At 44.3% G+C, this 19085-nt stretch overlaps 1 protein-coding gene across 2 annotated transcripts in view; it reads left to right on the top strand.

The window, feature by feature from the left end:
* The first annotated feature begins 18485 nt into the window (after nucleotides 1-18485).
* Nucleotides 18486-19085, top strand: part of HECW2 (HECT, C2 and WW domain containing E3 ubiquitin protein ligase 2) — a 446556-nt gene continuing 445956 nt past the window's right edge. The window contains exon 1 of one of the 2 annotated variants that reach the window (XM_060411238.1): nucleotides 18486-18525. The gene's annotated coding sequence lies outside the window, so the exon portion shown is untranslated. Of the gene's footprint in view, nucleotides 18675-19085 lie in introns of both variants that reach the window. The other variant, XM_060411235.1, reaches the window with a different exon arrangement.

Raw genomic sequence — 19085 nt, 5'->3', positions numbered from 1 at the left:
AGCATCAGAGTCTTTTCCAGTGAGTCAACTCTTCGCATGAGGTGGCCAAAGTACTGGAGTTTCAGCTTTAGCATCATTCCCTCCAAAGAAATCCCAGGGCTGATCTCCTTCAGAATGGACTGGTTGGATCTCCTTGCAGTCCAAGGAACTCTCAAGAGTCTTCTCCAACACCACAGTTCAAAACCATCAATTCTTCAGCACTCAGCCTTCTTCACAGTCCAACTCTCACATCCATACATGACTACTGGGAAAACCATAGCCTTGACTAGATGGACCTTAGTCAGCAAAGTAATGTCTCTGTCATTGCTTATGACCCAGGTTGGTCATAACTTTTCTTCCAAGGAGTAAGCGTTGTTTAATTTCATGGCTGCAGTCACCATCTGCAGTGATTTTGGATCCTAAAAAAATAAAGTCTGACACTGTTTCCACTGTTTCCCCATCTATTTCCCATGAAGTGATGGGACCGGATGCCATGATCTTCGTTTTCTGAAGGTTGAGCTTTAAGCCAACTTTTTCACTCTCCTCTTTCACTTTCATCAAGAGGCTTTTGAGTTCCTCTTCACTTTCTGCCATAAGGGTGGTGTCATCTGCATATCTGAGGTTACTGATATCCTGGAAAAGAATGCCAGTTGAGAGACCAGCAGGAAGAACATAGGTTGAGTTGGACTGTAGTACAGAATGTTATGAAAAATCTATTCACAGAGGTTTGGGTAGAGTTAAGAAAACTAACAGGAATATTGAGATAGCCAGAGACCAGTGGGAAGCTGCTCTTTGTCCATCAGCAGAAAGGGCAATGATGTCTTGTAGTTCAGTGAGGGCTGGAGTAGCAGAACATGACTGACTATTGGGGGACCTTGGAATTGCATCACCAAGTCCATGAGGGAGTTGAGGAGAAAATACTCCAACTCCTCTGCGGTCCTACTCTCCCATCTCTTCCAGTGCCAGGGAGCAAGGGAACCTCTTGGGCAGTCCACATGGGTCAGTCTTCCAGGAAGCAAAGCAGGGCAGAGAAGGGAGGAGCATAGGTCTCCAGAGGAAGTTGCTTGGCATACAAAGAAAACCAGTATAAAAGAATAAGCTGCATGTCGTATATCATTGACTTCAGGACATGGGACAAGAACAGCACTAAAAAAGACACGATAATCAAACTTTAAATAAAAATTATATTATTTTATAGGACCCCATCCTTGATTTTAATTTCACAATGTATTTTCCAGGCTTCTATTTCACTTTAAGTCTTCTTAGATTAATTGCTGCATCACCTGCTTCATCTGAGTCACCTTGAACTAAATCACAACATAAACTCCTTGGCAAAGTTTCAATAATGATACAGCTTCTGGGAATGATGTACTTTCTTTGGCCAAAAGCTACAGCATCACTCATAGCCTTCAATCCCAATAGAGTCTTGTTTGGGGTTGAAATCTTGAGCCAAGTGGAAATGCTGGGTTTATCCGACATATTCATTCATCAACATGAAAAATGTGCCAACAAGAAAAATATTTTGGGTTTTTAAAGCATTCATCATATTTTTTACATAACAAAAATATTATCCTTCTGGGAGATAGATATCTTTCTATATCATTAAGTTCATTTTAGCTTCTCATCTCAAGAGTTTGTGAAGATATATATTCATTTAACATGCTAACTGGACCTCTTCCTATATGAATATTATTAAAAATCCTATAAGGAGTGGTAGTCTTAAGCAGGGAGAAAGAAATGGCAACTCACTCCAGTATTCTTGCCTGGAGAATCCCAGGGACAGAGAGGCTAGTGAGCTGCCATCTATGGGGTTGCACAGAGTCAGACACAACTGAAGTGACTTAGCAGCAGCAGCAGCAGTCTTAAGGAAGATGCTAAAAAGATGAAAGCAATAAGAAAGTAAGAAATAAGGAAGTAGAAGTTGAAAGGAAAACATCTCTTCCAGTGCCAGCAGGCCAGAGGAAAAGAAGGCAGACAGACAGGAGCAACCCATAGTGTGACAGATGTATGTCTCAAAATACATGCCCTCTCTGGGCTGTGGCCCCAGTTTGGTTCAATTTAGTTCAGTCACTCAGTCATGTCCAACTCTTTGCGACCCCATGGACTATAGCACGCCAGGCCTCCCTGTCCATCACCAACACCCCCAGTTTACTCAAATTCATGTCCATTGAGTTGGTGATGCCATCCAACCATCTCATCCTCTGTCATCCCCTTCTCCTCCCACCTTCAATCTTTCCCAGCATCAGGGTCTTTTCAAATGAGTTAGTTCTTTGCATCAGGTGGCCAAAGTATTGGAGTTTCAGCTTCAGCATCAGTCCTTCCAATGAATATTCAGGACTGATTTTCTTTAGGATCGACTGGTTGGATCTCCTTGCAGTCCAAGGGACTCTCAAGAGTCTTCTCCAACACCACAGTTCAAAAGCATCAGTTCTTCAGTGCTCAGCTTTCTTTATAGTCCAACTCTCACATCCATACATGACTACTAGAAAAACTATAGCTTTGACTAGATGGACCTTTGTTGGCAAAGTAATGTCTCTGCTGTTTTATATGCTCTCTAGGTTGGTCATAGATTTTCTTCCAAGGAGCAAGTGTCTTTTAATTTCATGGCTGCAGTCACCATCTGCAGTGATTTTGGAGACCCTGAAAATAAAGCATGTCACTGTTTCCATTGCTCCCCCATCTATTTGTCATGACGTGATGGGGCCGGTGCCATGATCTTCATTTTCTGAATGTTGAGTTTTGAGCCAGCTTTTTCACTCTCCTCTTTCATTTTCATCAAGAGGCTCTTAAGTTCTTCTTTGCTTTCCGTCATAAGGCTGGTATCATCTGCGTATCTGAGATTATTGATATTTCTCCCTATAATCTTGATTCCAGCTTGTGTTTCATCCAGCCCAGCATTTCTTATAATGTACTCTGCATTTAAATTAAATAAGCAGGGTGACAATATACAGCCTTGATGTACTCCTTTCCCGATTTGGAACCAGTCTGTTTTTCCATGACCCCAATGGGGTGGACATGTTAGGACAGGGACATTTGCTTTGTTATTCTATTTATGTGTTTATTTTTATTTTAATGACATAGCATAAAATTTACCATCTTAATCATTTTATGTATTAAATACATCCACATTTTTGTATTACAACCATCTCCATCACCCGTCCTTATAATTCTTTTCATCCTGAAATCTGAAATTCTATACCCATTAACAATAACTCCTCATTCTCCTCTCCCTTTAACCCTTGGCAACCTCTGTTCTCATTTCTCTCTTCATGATTTTGACTATTTTACGTACCTCAAGTAAGTGAAATCATATAATCATAATAACAATATCATATAATCATAATATTTGTCATTTTGTGACTAACTTATTTCACTTAGCATAATGTCCTCTAGGTTTATCCATGTTGCAGCATATTGTAGAATTTCCTTCCCTTTTAAGGCTGAATAATATTTTATCCTGCTCAGACGGTAAAGCGTCTGTCTACAATGCGGGAGACCAGGGTTCAATCCCTGGTTGGGAAGATCCCCTGGAGAAGGAAATGGCAATCCATTCTAGGGCTATTGCCTGGAAAATCCCATGGACAGAGGAGCCTGGTAGGCTACAGCCCATGGGGTTGCAAACAGTCGGACACGACTGAGCGACTTCACTTTATAATATTTGTCATTTTGTGACTAGTTTATTTCACTTAGCATAATGTCCTCTAGGTTTATCCATGTTGCAGCATATTGTAGAATTTCCTTCCCTTTTAAGGCTGAATAATATTTTATCCTATGCATATAGTACATTTTGCTTGTCCATTCACCTGTCAGTGTCAAAAGAGTTGCTTCCACATTTTAGCTATTATGATTAATTATGTTACGAACACGGGAATACAAATATTTCTTTGAGACCGCACTTTTAATTCTTTTGTTGTAGGCTGTCTTTCTGCCAAGGATCAGCCTGAGGTGTAAACTTAAGGTCTTCTCAGCTCTTTCTGAGCCTTTCCCTGGGAATGCACAGTCAACTTCTAATTTACTTCATAAAGCAGTAGTTTTTGAGTGTCCCAGTCGTTAATGTTTGCCTCCTAAAAAGGAAAACAAAAAGAAAAGAAAAAGAAAGGGGGAAAGGACATCAGCTCTTTCAACCCCATGGAAATCACTTCAGCTGTAGGGCGAGGGACTTGCATCAAGAAGAGGGTAGCGCAGCAACAGGGCTTCCCTGGTAAAGAATCTGCCTGCAAGGCAGGAGACTCAGGTTCAATCCCTGGGTTGAGAAGATCGCTGGAGGAGGGCATGGCCACCCACTGCCGTACTCTTGCCTGGAGAATCCCTGTGGATAGAGGAGCCTGGAGGGCTATAGTCCACAGACAGGGTCGCACAGAGTTGGACACGACAGAAGCAACCAAGCAGCAGCAGCAGTAACAGTGCAGCAACAGTGGCTACCAACCTCGTTGTCTGCACCTCTGTGACCAGAAGTAGCAGTCAGCTACACGGATACCTGATATTTGGAGGACAGTGTTCTTTTTGACCACACGGTCTCCCATAAGCTGTGTGCAAGCTGTTCCAAGAACACATTTATAGCTGCCAGGCACATGGCTGGGTGTGGGAGTTGGATAGGTGCTATTGTGTTAAGAGCGTAAATGGGCCAAAATTAACCACAATTTACCATCCAAATCTTCCCCTGGAGCTTGTAAGTCTTCAGGAGACTCCAGTGTTCTAAAATAGCTATTAATACATCATACAGATTCTGATAGTACAATCATTGTCTACAGTGGGAAGACAGATTCCTGGTCCTTCCTATTCTACTATCTTCCAGAATCTTCTATTTTTTTTGTCTAAGGTTTAGTAAGTTCTAGTAAGCTCACAAGTTGCCCTAACAACAACATGAGGGCAGCTGCATCAAAGTAAATTCAGAGGTACAGTGTAGTGAGAGTGAAACCTTGAGTTTAATGAACCTACCTCAGTTTCCCTATTGTGGATAGACCTCAGAACTAGCCACATATTGATGAGATGAATATAGACAACAGCTGCTCTGAGAATGAAGAGACTATCTTGGGCCAGGGGTGATGAAAGACGAGATGATGCCATGGCAGAGCTCAAGGAAGGCATGGCCTAGGCCATGGAGTAGGCAGCACATGTATCAGACATTTAGAGGTGTTTATAGCAGCCGCAGCAGCTGGGAGGAGGCTCAATCAGCCAGAGAGCAGTGCTGGGCCCAGAGGAAGCTGAGAGATCAGATGGTGAGTCACAGTAGCCACGGGCTTCAGCAGCTCCACCAGCTCAATCCCCAGAGGTGGGACCAGCTGACTTTCCACAGCCCAAGCAGTCAGGTTGGCTGATCCCTGTGAGAGGCCACCCTAGACCCAGAAGATGCCACATGGGCTTCTGGATCCAGCTCTCCAGCTGCCGTCACATCACCACATAATCCCTCACTGCCACCTCTCTTCCTGGCACCGTCTTGGGGGTGGGGGTGGGAAACAGCCTGTTAAATCAAAAGGGCAGAATTAATCTAAAGAGACTCTTTAAATTTATCAAAGTAATTTACCAGGTAGGCTTTCTTTCTTAAATGCAATACAAGATTTTTGTTACTAGGCAGAAACAATGACATCAAGGGCAAAAAATAGAAATATAAAATTATTAATGATAGTAATATCTTTGCAATAAAATCACAAATTTGTTCACATTTTACTTTCACATTTCATATTAGTCCCTAAAACACTGAACTGTTTTTGAATTAATGAATGAAGCTCATAAAAATAATAAATTAAGATAAATTTGTGATGGAGAAACACTACTGTAAAATATCTTAACAACAAGGTAATTATTGACTTAACCTCTGATACAGTAAGATACAATTTATCCAGGAATAATAAGTATAGTTATCCCTTCTTCCTGGAATGTTTGTCCCCCAAATGCCTGGGTGACTGATCCTTTACTTCTTTCAGGTCTTCATTTGATTCATTTTCTCAGGGAGACTATCTTCTTCCACTACATAATATTCCACACCTGTCAAACCTTCTGTACAAATAACTCCCAAATGAGTTGTTTGTAGCATGACAAGTGTTTATTTCTTACCTCTGTCTCGGTCTGGGTATAAGTGCTATTCTCCTGGGTGGCTTGTGTCAAACATTGCTCAGAGAACCAGACTTCTTTGTTGTAATGCTGTCGTCTTTCAACATGTGGCCTTTGTGCTCTAGGGAAAGGGGAAGAGGAGACAAGGAAGGCACATTGTACAACTAATCATCTCAGTCTATAAATGAACACTGTTAGTTCTGCTCATATTTCATTGGATAGAACTAGTCACATGTTCCACTTAATCATAACATGGCCTGGAAAATATAGGAACAAATAGTGATTGGTAAAACCAATGTATTTTCCTTCTCATCACCAAATATCTATTTGTTTCCCTTTTCCCTGCGGCAGATAATGAGCTAAGTCTCCTTATAAAATACTTTTCCTAAAAGATCTGTGACTTGCTTTTAACCAACAGAATATGGCAAAAATGATAGAATGTTACTCCATCAATTAAGGTATATTATATAGGACTCTGTCTTAGAAGATTGGAAAGATAGATTCTCCTGCTAGCTTTGAAGAAGCAAGATGCCATTAGTTCTAGAGCCATAAGGAAATGAATTCTGATAATACACTGAGTAAGTAGATTTTTCTGCAGTCAAGCTTTCAGATGAGAATATAACCCAGCAGGCACCTCATGAGACAGGAGCAGAAATTCCTACTCAGCTGTGCCCAGATTATCAACCCACAGAAACTGTGAAATTAAAAAATGTATGCTGTGTTAAGCCAATAAATTTGTGGTAATTTGTTATGCAACAATAAAAAAACTAATACATTCCTGTATTTTAAAAAAACATTCATTTTCTCACTAGTTAAGAAAATATAGTCATTTTTCCCCCTAGAATTCTAGGTGATGTGGGTTCTCTCCATCACTAAAAACTTAGGGTAGCTAGAAACCCATGGTCTAAAGGACAAGAGATCTGCCTCCTCTGAAATCTGATAGATAAAAAACACTCAACAATAGATACATTTGGAAAAGAAAAGAATGGAAGACATATAGCTGTCTCTTATCCAGAGTAAATTCAAAAATTCTATGGATAGGCACTGCGTTATATCCCCACCAGCCCTAGCAGTCTGAGAAGCTTCATGATTAAATTCTGATTCTGAACATGTACAATGTACAACAATTGTATATTGTTCCCTCTACCTCCAGCCATTCCTTTTTCTCCTCTGTGAGATTCTTTCTTTCCCATTACTCTTCCTCAGTTCAGTTCAGTTCAGTCATGTCCAACTCTTTGCGACCCACCCCATGGACTGCAACATGCCAGGCCTCCCTGTGCATCCCCAACTCCCGGAGCTTGCTCAAACTCATGTCCATAGAGTCAGTAATGCCATCCAACCATCTCATCCTCTGTCATCCCTTCTCCTCCCACCTTCAATCATTCCCAGCTTCAAGGTCTTTTCAAATGAGTCAGTTCTTTGCATCAGGTGGCCAAAGTATTGGAGTTTCAGCTTCAGCATCAGTCCTTCCAATGAATATTCAAGACTGATTTCCTTTAGGATGGACTGGTTGGATCTCCTTGCAGTCCAAGGGACTCTCAAGAGTCTTCTCCAACATCACAGTTCAAAAGCATCAATTCTTCCTGGCCTTATATAAAATGAGGGATCTCCTTGGTAGGGGGTGTATAGAATTCCAAACCTGCTTTCTCATATGGATAATTGTTCTAAATCTTAAACTGATAACCTTTTAGTCTGGGCTTCCCAGGTGGCAACAGTGGCAAAGAGCCAACCTACCAGTGCAGAAAACAAGTAAGTGAGTGGGTTTGACCCCTGGGTTGGGAAGATCCCCTGGAGGAGGGCATGGCAACCCACTGTAGTATTCTTGCCTAGAGAATCCCATGGACAGAGGAGCCTGGCGGGCTATGGTCCGTAGGGTCGAAAAGAGTTTGACACAACTGAAGTAACTTAGCACAGCACACACACACTGGCATGATAGTTTCTCTGGTAATATAATTTCTTCTAAAATAAATAGGTTTCTGATTCTTATGTTTCCAGTCGTTTCTCTGTGCCAGTATCTATACCCATTGTTTTTCTAAATAAAAGATTTAAAACTATTTCAACTTAATGAAAACCATAACACTATTTGAAACCACACCTTCAAATTTTATCTTTTCTCTGGCTGAATTTTACTGGGACGTCTATCAAAGCTTTTTAAAATTCTACCATTTACTATTTGGAATGTAAAAGCCGTCAGCTTTTCCGAGTCTGCAAAGACTGAGATTTCTAGACTTTCTGTAATCTTTCATTTATTTTTGAAAACTGGTGACTTCTTTCCTGAACTCATATCTTTTTTGTGATACTTTGCCACATGCAACCAGTAGTTTCTATCACTTACTAATTGATTTTTTTCAATCACGTATCTTACTGCTGTGACTCAATGGCATAAGATAAGTTATGCGATAAGAATAACATTTTACTAATTGTTTTGCCACAGAATACTTTCATCACCATCTTTCTAGTTTCCAATATTAGTTCTTTGCTACTTGCAGTTGAAATTTAAAATCGCTCAGTCATGTCTGACTCTTTGTGACCCCCACCCCTCTCCATGGACTGTAGCCTGCCAGACTCCTCTGTCCATACAATTCTCCAGGTAAGAATACTGGAATGTGCAGCCATTTTCCTCTCTAGGGGATCTTCCCAACTCAGGGATCAATCCCAGGTCTCCTGCATTTGCTACTGAACACCAAAGTAAATGCCACATGTTTTAGGTTTTAATTATAGTAATACCCTATTTCAAGGTATTCATTTCCACTGTAGTCAGGATCATTAATACTGTATGCTATAATAAATAAGTAGCTTAATGCTATATTTCTTACTCTCATCATAGTCTTCTATCAGTTAACTAACTTTCCTCCAAGTGATAGTTCAGGGATTCAGGCTTCTTCTATCTTGGGATGACACCATAACAACACATGGCCTCTAGTGACGGTGGTATCATCCAGTGAAGATGAAGAGAAGGAGAGAGGTCACACTGGACTTTTAACTCCATTGTTAGAAGTGATTCTCAGTATTACTGTTTAAATTCTATTTGCCAGTAGTCACATAGCTCTCCTAAATGCAAAGACTGGAAAACGTTTAGGAACATATTAATATTGCAAGCACTAAGACTTTCTGCCACATCTTATTATTTGGCCTCTCCTTCCCTATTCCACCACAATATGAGCTTCATAAGAGCAGGGATTTTGTCTGTTCCCTTCACTTCTGTATCTTTAACACTTGGAAGAATGCCTAAGTGAAGTCACTCAGTCGTGTCCGACTCTTTGCGACTCCATAGACTGTAGCCTACCAGGCTCCTCTGTCCATGGGATTTTCCAGGCAACAGTACTGGAGTGGATCGCTATTTCCTTCTCCAGGGGATCTTCCCAACCCAGGGCTTGAACCCAGGTCTCCCACATTGTAGACAAACACTTTACTGTTTGAGCTACCAGGGAAGTCTAGAAGAATGCATGGCTCATAGTAAATAGTTATTAAATATTTACTTAGAGAATATGTAAAAAGGAGAATCCAGGGCTTCTTACCATTACTAGTGAGTGAGAAATTGGAAGAAAATAATAAAGGATTCCAAGCAACCAAAATACATACAATGAAATGTATGCAACTATACTATTCACTGAACCTCTTCCCTCCCACAGGCCATTTTAGACAAAGCTCTATTAACTCAGCCATAAAAAAGAACACATTTGAGTCAGTTCTAATGAGGTGGATGAACCCAGAGCCTATTATACAGAGTGAAATAAATCAGAAAGAGAAAAATAAATATCATATACTAACTCATATATATGGAATCTAGAAATTTGCTTCTGATGAAATTATTTGCAGGGCAGCAATGGAGACACAGACAGAGAACAGACTTATGGACATGGTGGAGGGGGGAAGAATGAGAGGGTGGGATGTATGGAGAGAGTAACATGGAAGTTACATTCAGTTCAGTTCAGTTGCTCAGTCATGTCCGACTCTTTGCGACCCCATGAATCGCAGCATGCCAGGCCTCCCTGTCCATCACCAACTCCATTCAGCTCCATGGACTCACATCCATCAAGTCAGTGATGCCATCTAGCCATCTCATCCTCTCGTCCCCTTCTCCTCCTGCCCCCAATCCCTCCCAGCATCAGAGTCTTTTCCAATGAGTCAACTCTTCGAGTGAGGTGGCCAAAGTACTGGAGTATATGTAAAATAGATGGCCAATGGGAATTTGCTGTATGACTTAGGGAAATCAAAGTGGGGCTTGGGTATCACTGAATCATAGCATAGTAAATAAATCACAGCCACTATGATGAGTCAATTTGGTTTGGTATATTAATACTTTCTTTAAAAAGACAAAAATTTTTTTAAAAAGAAAAATTGTAATACATTTAAGAAAGCTTTTTTTTTTCATTCAAATGGACATTTTTCAGTCATGCCCTAAATCCCCTAGTTGTAACTAGTCCTTCATTCATCTATAATGGTTGATAGATAAAATAGGACAGTAATAGCTGTCTCAGCTATTTTTGTGCGTAATTTGTCATTTCTTCTATTGGAAGCTCCCACTCCCTGAATGCTACATTGATTAGACTACATTCAGAGTACCAGGTTCATTAGAGGATAGATGCACGTTTTGTGAAGTCTGAAGATTACACATTCCAAAGGCTTTTTAAAGAAAAAAACAAAACAAAACCCACCAGTATGAAAAAAGTTTCAAAAAAATATTTATTCAGAATAAAAATCACAACAAATTACAGATGAAAAAAGTTACAGGCAACAGACATCACCAAATTGAGAAAAATATCATGATGTTTTAAATTAATTGCTTAGCATATCTTTACAATACTTTATCCTACATATCTTGACTGTATACTCCTTTTTCTTCATATGAAAATGATTTTGTCACATTTTGTTCTATAGACTTAAAAGATAGCTCAGTCTTTTCACTAGCAGAGTTGATTGAAATTTATTTTTTATTATTGGTAGTTTAGAAGAGCTTCTTTCCAGTCAAAAACTTATTATTGGGAAAGCCACATTCATTTTTAAGACAGTGAACAAATTTGGGAAAATCTCTATCAAATCTGTGTAACATATACAGAATAATATGTGGGATTTTCCAATTCTAGTTCTGGATCCATACATTTCAAACATCATCTACTCCATCAACTGCACACTTCTGTGCTGGGTCCCAAAGCATCCATTTGCTGATTGTTCTCTGTCTATCCACCTTTGTGTCACAATATCAAGTGACCCAGGTAATGGTAGGCCTTGGAACAGCCGGAATAGATGCTACTGTTACAATGGGTTGCAATACCTATGAACCATATAAACTTATTCCAGTTAATTAACTCAACTTCCCCTTAGCCAGGGGGCTCCCCTAACAGCTCAGTTGGTAAAGAATCCACCTGCAATGCAGGAAACACTGGTTTGATTCCTGTTTGGGGAAGATCTCCTGGGGAAGGGATAGGCTACCCACTCTAGTATTCTTGGACTTCCCTGTGGCTCAGCTGGTAAAGAATCCATCTGCAATGTGGGAGACCTGGGTTTGATCCCTGGGTTGGGAAGATCCCCTGGAGAAGGGAAAGGCTACCCACTCCAGTATTCTGGCCTGGAGAATTTGATGGACCAGTCCGTGGGGTTCACAAAGAGTTGAACACGACCAAAGGACTTTCACTTTCACTTTCCCCTTAGCCAGATCCCCAAAATGCTTGTAATCACTTCAGTGCTGTTGGACGCAAGGAAAATTATGACGGAAGGAAAGTTAGAATAAAAAGACAGCAATCTTTTGAGATAAAAATATTTTATATTTGAAACTGACAGAAACATAATAGCAAGTGAACATACTTCTAGGACCCCTCTTGTGCTGGAAGAGGCTCCAAGTTTGTTTCCTGGTGTTATGCCCAAGGTCCAAATCCCCAGAACTGAGAGAACAAGACATCCACGGCAATGCAAACACAAAAGGGGAATTTATTGCAAGCTCGAGCTAGGGCCCCGGCCACATCCAACACAGTGGAATAGAGCCAGAGCCCCAAGCCCTGGATTTCAGTAGTATTTATAGGTTTAGGACAAAGACAGGGAACTGGCAAGGTTGGATTGGTTACAAGGGTTTCTTTGCATCTTCTAATTGGCTAGATTTTAGCGCACATGGGCTTTCTTAGGAGATTTCTATCCTTGTCCCGATTGGCACAGACCAGGCTACGGGGAGCATGTTGACAGGCTGAGTCCTCCCGTCACCGGTGGGAGGTAATTTTGATCTCGCCTGGGCAGTGTCTCAGCTGTTTCTGGGATGCTTGCTCCAGCCTATTTTAGTCATGGCCTCTATCAGGCCTCAACATTCCCTCCTTGTCCTTTGATCATGGAGAGGAATCCTCCTCTCCATTCACTGCCTGGTATTGTTGTCTTAATACCATTACCTGAACTGTACTGATACGTTCTCTTACAGAGATTATTAATCTGTTTAAAATACATGGGCCGAAGGTAAGAATGAGTAGGAGTATAATGAGCGGTCCGAGCAAGGTAGAAATTAGTGTTGTTAGCCAAGGAGATTGATGGAACCAGGACTCGAACCATCCCTGTTGGGCTTCTTGCTCTCTCTTGCGCAGTGCTAATCTTTCTCTCACTTTTTCCATAGACTCTTTTACCACCCCAGTGTGGTCTGCATAGAAGCAACATTTTTTTCTTAAGGCCGCACACAATCCGCCTTGTTGCAGGAAGATCAAATCTAGGCCCCTCCTGTTCTGCAAAACCACTTCTGATAGTGAAGTAAGGGACTTTTCAAGGTGGCTGATTGAGCTTTTTAATCTTTCGATATCAAGATCAATGGCTGCTCTTAGGCTAGAATAGTATTGATTCTGCATTATTAAAGAGGATATCCCAGTTCCTGCCCCGGCTGCCCCTAACCCCAGTAGGACTGTGAGGGTTAAGGCTGAGACTGGCTCTCTCTTAGACCGGTGTGAAGCCTCTAGTTTCGGGAGGATTTCATTATTGGAGTGATAGAACAGTCGGGGGACTAATAGTACCAATACGCAGAAATCTTTGGAATTATTTAACACCCGCCTGTGAACACAAGGGGCTAAGCCTTTGGAGCAGGCCCACCAATTGTCCTGGGGAGGCACCAGGTACCTGTTTGTCACTGTAGAATTTATAGACTTGCAGAGGTGTTGATAGGTTTGGGGGACATTTTCTATGCAAAGGCCCCCCGCCGGTTACTTGTTGGAGAGTTAATCTGGCGTTTCCTTGAATGCGAAGATCTCCTGACTCTGGGGAGCCAGAGGCAAACTGAAAAAGACATCTTTCAAGTCCAAGATTGTATACCAAACATAGTCTGGTGACAAGCTGCTCAGGAGGGTATACGGGTTAGGGACAGAGGGATGAATGTCACCACCCATTTGTTGACTTCACGAAGATCCTGGCCTGGTCTAAAGTCTGTTCCCCCCGGGCTTTTTCACAGGTAATAGGGGAGTATTCCATGGGGACCGGCACTTTTTGAGAATTCCTGCCTTTAGGAGGCTCTGTATGTGTGGCATAATTCCTTGCGGGGCCTCTTGGCTCATGGGATACTGTTTCACCCTCACAGGAGTAGCATTTGCTTTTAATTCAACAACAATGGGAGGTCTTTGTTTAGCCAGTCCTACTCCCACTATCTCTGCCCAGGCCAGAGGGTATTTCTGAATCCACTGTTGTATAGCAGGATCCACAGCTGCAGGGGGCTTCGGTGAATATAGTCTGTATTTATCTCTCAGTGCCAGGGATAAAACATGAATTGGTTGTCCAAGCCCGTCTGTGACTGATATCCCCCCAGAGTCAAAGTGAATTTGCACACTGACTTTGGCCAATAGGTCTCTTCTTAATAAAGGGGCCAGACATTCCGGGATCACCAGAAATGAGTGGGACACCCGTTGGGCTCCCAAGTCCACTTTTCGTTTAGTAGTCCAGTAATATCTCTTTGTCCCGGTGGCTCTCTGGACCAAGCTAGTCTTTTTTGGACATTGGCCCAAATTTTTGATTGAGAACTGAGTACTGGGCTCCCGTATCCACCATGAAGCTGACCGGTTTCCCCTCCACATTAATAGTTACTGCCCTGACCCCCCTAGTCGCTATCTTTTCCTGCATATAAGACGCGAGTCCCCGATGGAGATTTTTCCTTTCTGGTAGTCTTTCTCCTCAGGTCTCTTTTGGGGCACTCATTTTTCTAATGTCCCTGCTCTTTGCAGTAGGTGCATTGGTCTCTCTTTAGGGCCTGTCTAGCTGGTTTCTCCCCTCCTCCTGACTGGGTGTCTCTAGTTCTCCGGGAATCAGGCCCCATTCTCGTCCCTGCAAAAAGGATTTGAGCCAGTTCTTTTTGATTCCTCTGGTTCTCCTCAGCTCTATATTCCCTTTCTTCCCGTCTGATCTTTTCTGCATATTCCCTTTCCTCCCATCTAATTCGTTCCTCCCTTTCCTCAGGGGTCTCTCTGTTATTGAACACCTTTTCAGCTGCCCTTACCAGATCCTGTATTGTCTGTTCTCCCAGCCTCTCTATCTTCTGCAACTTCCTCCTGGTATCCGGAGCTGCCTGATTAACAAAGGCTAGTAAAACTGCTGCACGTGACTCGTCAGCCTGAGGGTCCACGGGCGTATACTGCCTGAAAGCCTCCATTAACCTCTCTAAAAAGGCTGCCGGGCTCTCATTTGGCTCCTGCCTTACTTGATTTACTTTAGCCAAATTAGGTGGTCTCCTGGTGGCTGCCCAGAGGCCATCCATCAGAGTCCGGCGGTACACTCGGAGATGCTCCCTACCTTCAGCGCGCTCAAAATCCCAGTTCGGTCGCAATAAGGGGAACACTTCTTTGACCAGGTGGGGCTGCATTGTGGGCCTTCCATCCACTCCTAAGACATGTTTTCATGCCTCCGACAAAATTCGTTTCCGCTCCTCCATAGTAAAAAGCACCTGCAACAGCTGCTGACCATCATCCCAAGTAGGGTTATGAGTAAACAGGATAGAATCTAAAAGATCAATAAGGCCTTGGGGTTTTTCAGAAAAAGAGGGGTTTTGAGCTTTTCAGTTATATAAGTCGCTCGTAGAGAAGGGCCAGTATTGGTAGGTCCATTCCCGGTCAGGATTTGCCAGCCCAACACGGACAGGAAGCGCCCAAACGGTGGACAAAGGTGCCTCTAGGCTCCCATAGTCGGACGAGTCTCCACCCCCTCGGGTCCTTCCGTGAGTTCCCTGGGCTGGCCCCGCCTCCTGCTGCAGAGCCGAGGGTTCTGGGTTCCCCCTTTGTTCTCCGGAGGACACCTGAGGTACCTGTGGGAGCAAGAGTGGCGGGATATATGGGGGAGGCGAGATTTCAGTGTCTAAATCAATCAGACTAGGGTATAGAGAAGATTGCTGGAGTATCGGTTTTTTGCCGCTCTCCCGTGCCTCACAGTCTTCTTCCTGGGGGGCCTCCACGACCAGGACCTGTGGAACAGAAGCACTGGGGGGGGTTGTGACTAAAGAGTTTCAGCCCAACTGGAGGGTCTTCTACTAAATTTTCCCAGACCAGGATGTAAGGAGCTTGGTCTGGATGGCCCCAAGGGTCAGGAGCCATTATTCTTTCTTTAACAGCCTGGATGACCGGCAGGCCGAAAGTTCCCTCCGGCGGCCAGCTGACCTGAAATGTCAGCCACTCGGATGAGCATAGGGTTCTTAGCTTCCTCTTTACTAGCACTGATAGATTCTGAGCCTTGGATTTAAAAATCGGAAAAATGGTCAGTCATTACAGATAGTGGTGTAGAATAACTGACCCACGACGGCAACACCCATAATAAGCACAGAAAAAGCAAGCATGGCGCCGGCACACAGATTCAAACGACAGACAGTAGACGAACAAATATCAGCCGAAAACACTGAACTAGGTTTATCCCGGGTTGCTGTTGTCCTGTTCCCCAAAGTTACCTTACCGAAGGGTGTCCACTGCCCACCAGACTCAGGATCGGGAGAAACGTTTTCCCCCGTTCCTTTATAGAACGGCTCACAGAACCAGCTGCCTTCCAGCTCGAATGCTGGGCCTCGGACTTATGCTGGCCAGGCGACTCTTTCGCCCCCTGACCTGATGCCGGTGTCCAGATATACTTCCTCCTAGTGAGGCTTCCCTTATGCCTGGAAGGTGTTGTTCTTCTCAGTCAGGGGATCCTGGATGAGCCCCCAAATGTTATGCCCAAGGTCCAAATCCCCAGAGCTGAGAGAACAAGACATCCACGGCAATGCAAACACAAAAGGGGAATTTATTGCAAGCTCGAGCTAGGGCCCCGGCCACATCCAACACAGTGGAATAGAGCCAGAGCCCCGAGCCCTGGATTACAGTAGTATTTATAGGTTTAGGACAAAGACAGGGAACTGGCAAGGTTGGATTGGTTACAAGGGTTTCTTTGCATCTACTAATTGGCTAGATTTTCGCACGCGCGGGCTTTCTTAGGAGATTTCTATCCTTGTCCTGATTGGCACAGACCGGGCTATGGGGAGCATGCTGACAGGCTGAGTCCTCCTGTCACTGGTGGGAGGTAATTTTGGTCCCGCCTGGGCAGTGTCTCAGCTGTTTCTGGGATGCTTGAACACAGGCCTGGGATGCTCTATCAGGCCTCAACACTGGGATCTGGCTTTGGGTTTAGAGTTGAATGCTATGCTTCAGGAGGAGTACATTCACTGAAAGGAGGTAACGGAGGATGGTGAAGAGTCAGGACACCTTGCCTTATGATAAGCAGCTGTTGCAGCTAGGGGTCATGTTAAAATCTTGGAATAGACAATTCAAGTGGTTTCCGAGTCTGTCGTTAGTCCTTGTGGTTTTGTTGAGGTGAAAGAAGTATTTCAACTCAATATAAGGAATCACTATCTAATGTTAGGCCAGTTTCAACACAGAATTGACCAACTTGTGAAAAAAATGAGCTCAAGAAGGGGCTAAATGAGAACCAGTCAGAAATCCTCTGAAGGGGAGACCCCAGTTTGGGGCTGGTGACAAGGATAGGGAGTGCAGTATGAAAGAAGCTAACCTTTACACACTTGCAAATCTGAGATTTTAGGATGACTTTGCTGTTAATTCTATTTGAATCCTCAGCCTCAGGTTTAATGCCTGATATATATAGAGTTTTAAAGATAGATGGGACTGCTTTTAAGGTCAGAGAAAAACGTTTGGCTTTTTTTTTTTTTTCAAACCTAAGGGCAGCAAGAATGATCCATTTAGATCTTTTTATGCTTTCTTGTTTAAAGTTAGATTGTAAGATGGTGGTTAATTAATACAGGATGTTAAAGGTTGCAGATATGTGATTGCTGGGTATAGAGCAAGTTATACAAAGAGAACATCATGTGGGATCCCTACTGTTCTTCCAGTAGGTACAAGAATAGGAACTTGTTTCTTTTGTGGTGTATGTGTGGGGTTACCAGTTCTTTGGAGCAGCTGAGCAACGGTGTGTGTGATGGGTAGATTCAGAGGAACAATGAGTCAGGGCTTTTTGTGACCCCTGACAGAACACAACTGAAACTGCCTTGAGGAAAAGGGGGAGGGGGTGGATTCATTGCTTTCAAGGGTAGAGTTCACTTAGACATATTTGCCTCCTAACTCTCGAAAGATATCATCCCTGCCCCCTCAGGTTTCCTTCCTTAAAGTTGACTTTGTCCAAATGCATTGGTGGTACTTATATCTACGTTTGGTGGCTTATAACCTTCTAAATTAGTTATCCTAGTTGGAAGGACTTCTTTTTCTGAACTGATTCAGCAAAAGTTCCAGATTGAATTTCTGGACCAACAAGCCCATTGCAGTACCAACCACTGTGGTCTGGAATATGATGACTGGCCAGTTCTGGGGAGTGAGGGTGGGAGGTGTCAGTATTCTGGAACCACCACAAAGACTCCTGGGCCCGGGGGGGTAGGGCGGAGGGAAATGAATAACTGTCATCAGAGAAGGGGAAGAAATGGACAATACTGACAGTACACACTCAAAAATCCCTCAATAAAGATATCTGTTATTTGGGGGAAAAATGTTTTGGGTTGTAGTTTAACTGTAAAAGCGTGCAAATCTTTCCCTTATCTGGATAGATATCATGCATGGGGGATAAGAGTCTTAACATTTCCGCATTTTTACTCTTTCCTCTAAGTGGGACTGAGTCACTGAAGACGCTGCAAAAAAAGTAAACAGAAAGCTTAAAGTATTAATGCTGTAATTTTTAATTTGAGTGCCCTCTTTAGACAAAGTAGCTGGGAGCGCTTTCATCAATCCATTTTAAATCGTGACCACACCCCGTGTAGGTGACATGACTATTACCGTCTTGCCCTTGCGGTTGGGGAAATCGAGGCATGACATTCCTCCATTCAGCCTTCCGGGGGCATTTCGGAAGAGTCCAGCCTGCCTGATATCAGAGGGTCTCCTTCCTCCGCTGCGCCTCTCGGAACCCTCATGTCCTCCGGCGTCGCACAAGGAGAGCAGCTCAGGCTCCGCCGCAGCCTCGGGATTCGTCCTTCTCCTGGCTGCACCCGCCCCGCTCTCCTGCACCTTCCCCGGGAACGTCCAGCTGGACAAGGTCTGGAGTCTCTCCCGTCCTCTCCCCTCACCCCTCCCGTTGCCCTCCGGTCCACGACGTGCAGGAAGCCCCCAGCCCAGTGCCCTGCAGGGAGATGCGGGCACATGTCGCCCAGGCGTCCAGCGGGAGGGGCGCCGGCGCCGCCGGAGGTGAGCGGCCCGCACCCTTCGCCCCCGAGGGCCCGGGCGCCGGGGCAGGGAAGGGCACCGGGCACGCCGGGCCCGAGGAAGGTGGCGGCGCGCGGGAGGCTGGGCGAGCCCACCGGGAGCGGCGAGAGGGGGCCACGCGGGCGGGCCGGCGCGCGGCTCGCGGGCGACGCCTGGAGAGCGAGCGGCGGGGAGCCGGGCGCTGCTGGGCCGCTCGGGGACGCGCCGCGCCCGGGCCGCGGAGCTCGGCGTGAACCTCCCCGGGATGCCCGGACCCCCGGGTGCCCTCCCGAGCGCGGGCGGAAGACATGGCTTCGCGCGTCCCCGCCGCCGCTGACTCGACAGAATCGGCGGGCCGCGCGAGGGGCGCGGCGTAACCCGGGGGTGGGCGGTGGCGCGGAGCCGCCCGGGGAG

The sequence above is a fragment of the Ovis aries genome, chromosome 2, assembly GCF_016772045.2.
Source record: "Ovis aries strain OAR_USU_Benz2616 breed Rambouillet chromosome 2, ARS-UI_Ramb_v3.0, whole genome shotgun sequence".
NCBI lineage: Eukaryota > Metazoa > Chordata > Mammalia > Artiodactyla > Bovidae > Ovis > Ovis aries.
Note: the sequence above shows the minus strand (reverse complement) of the source record. Positions and strands in the feature narration are given on the sequence as shown.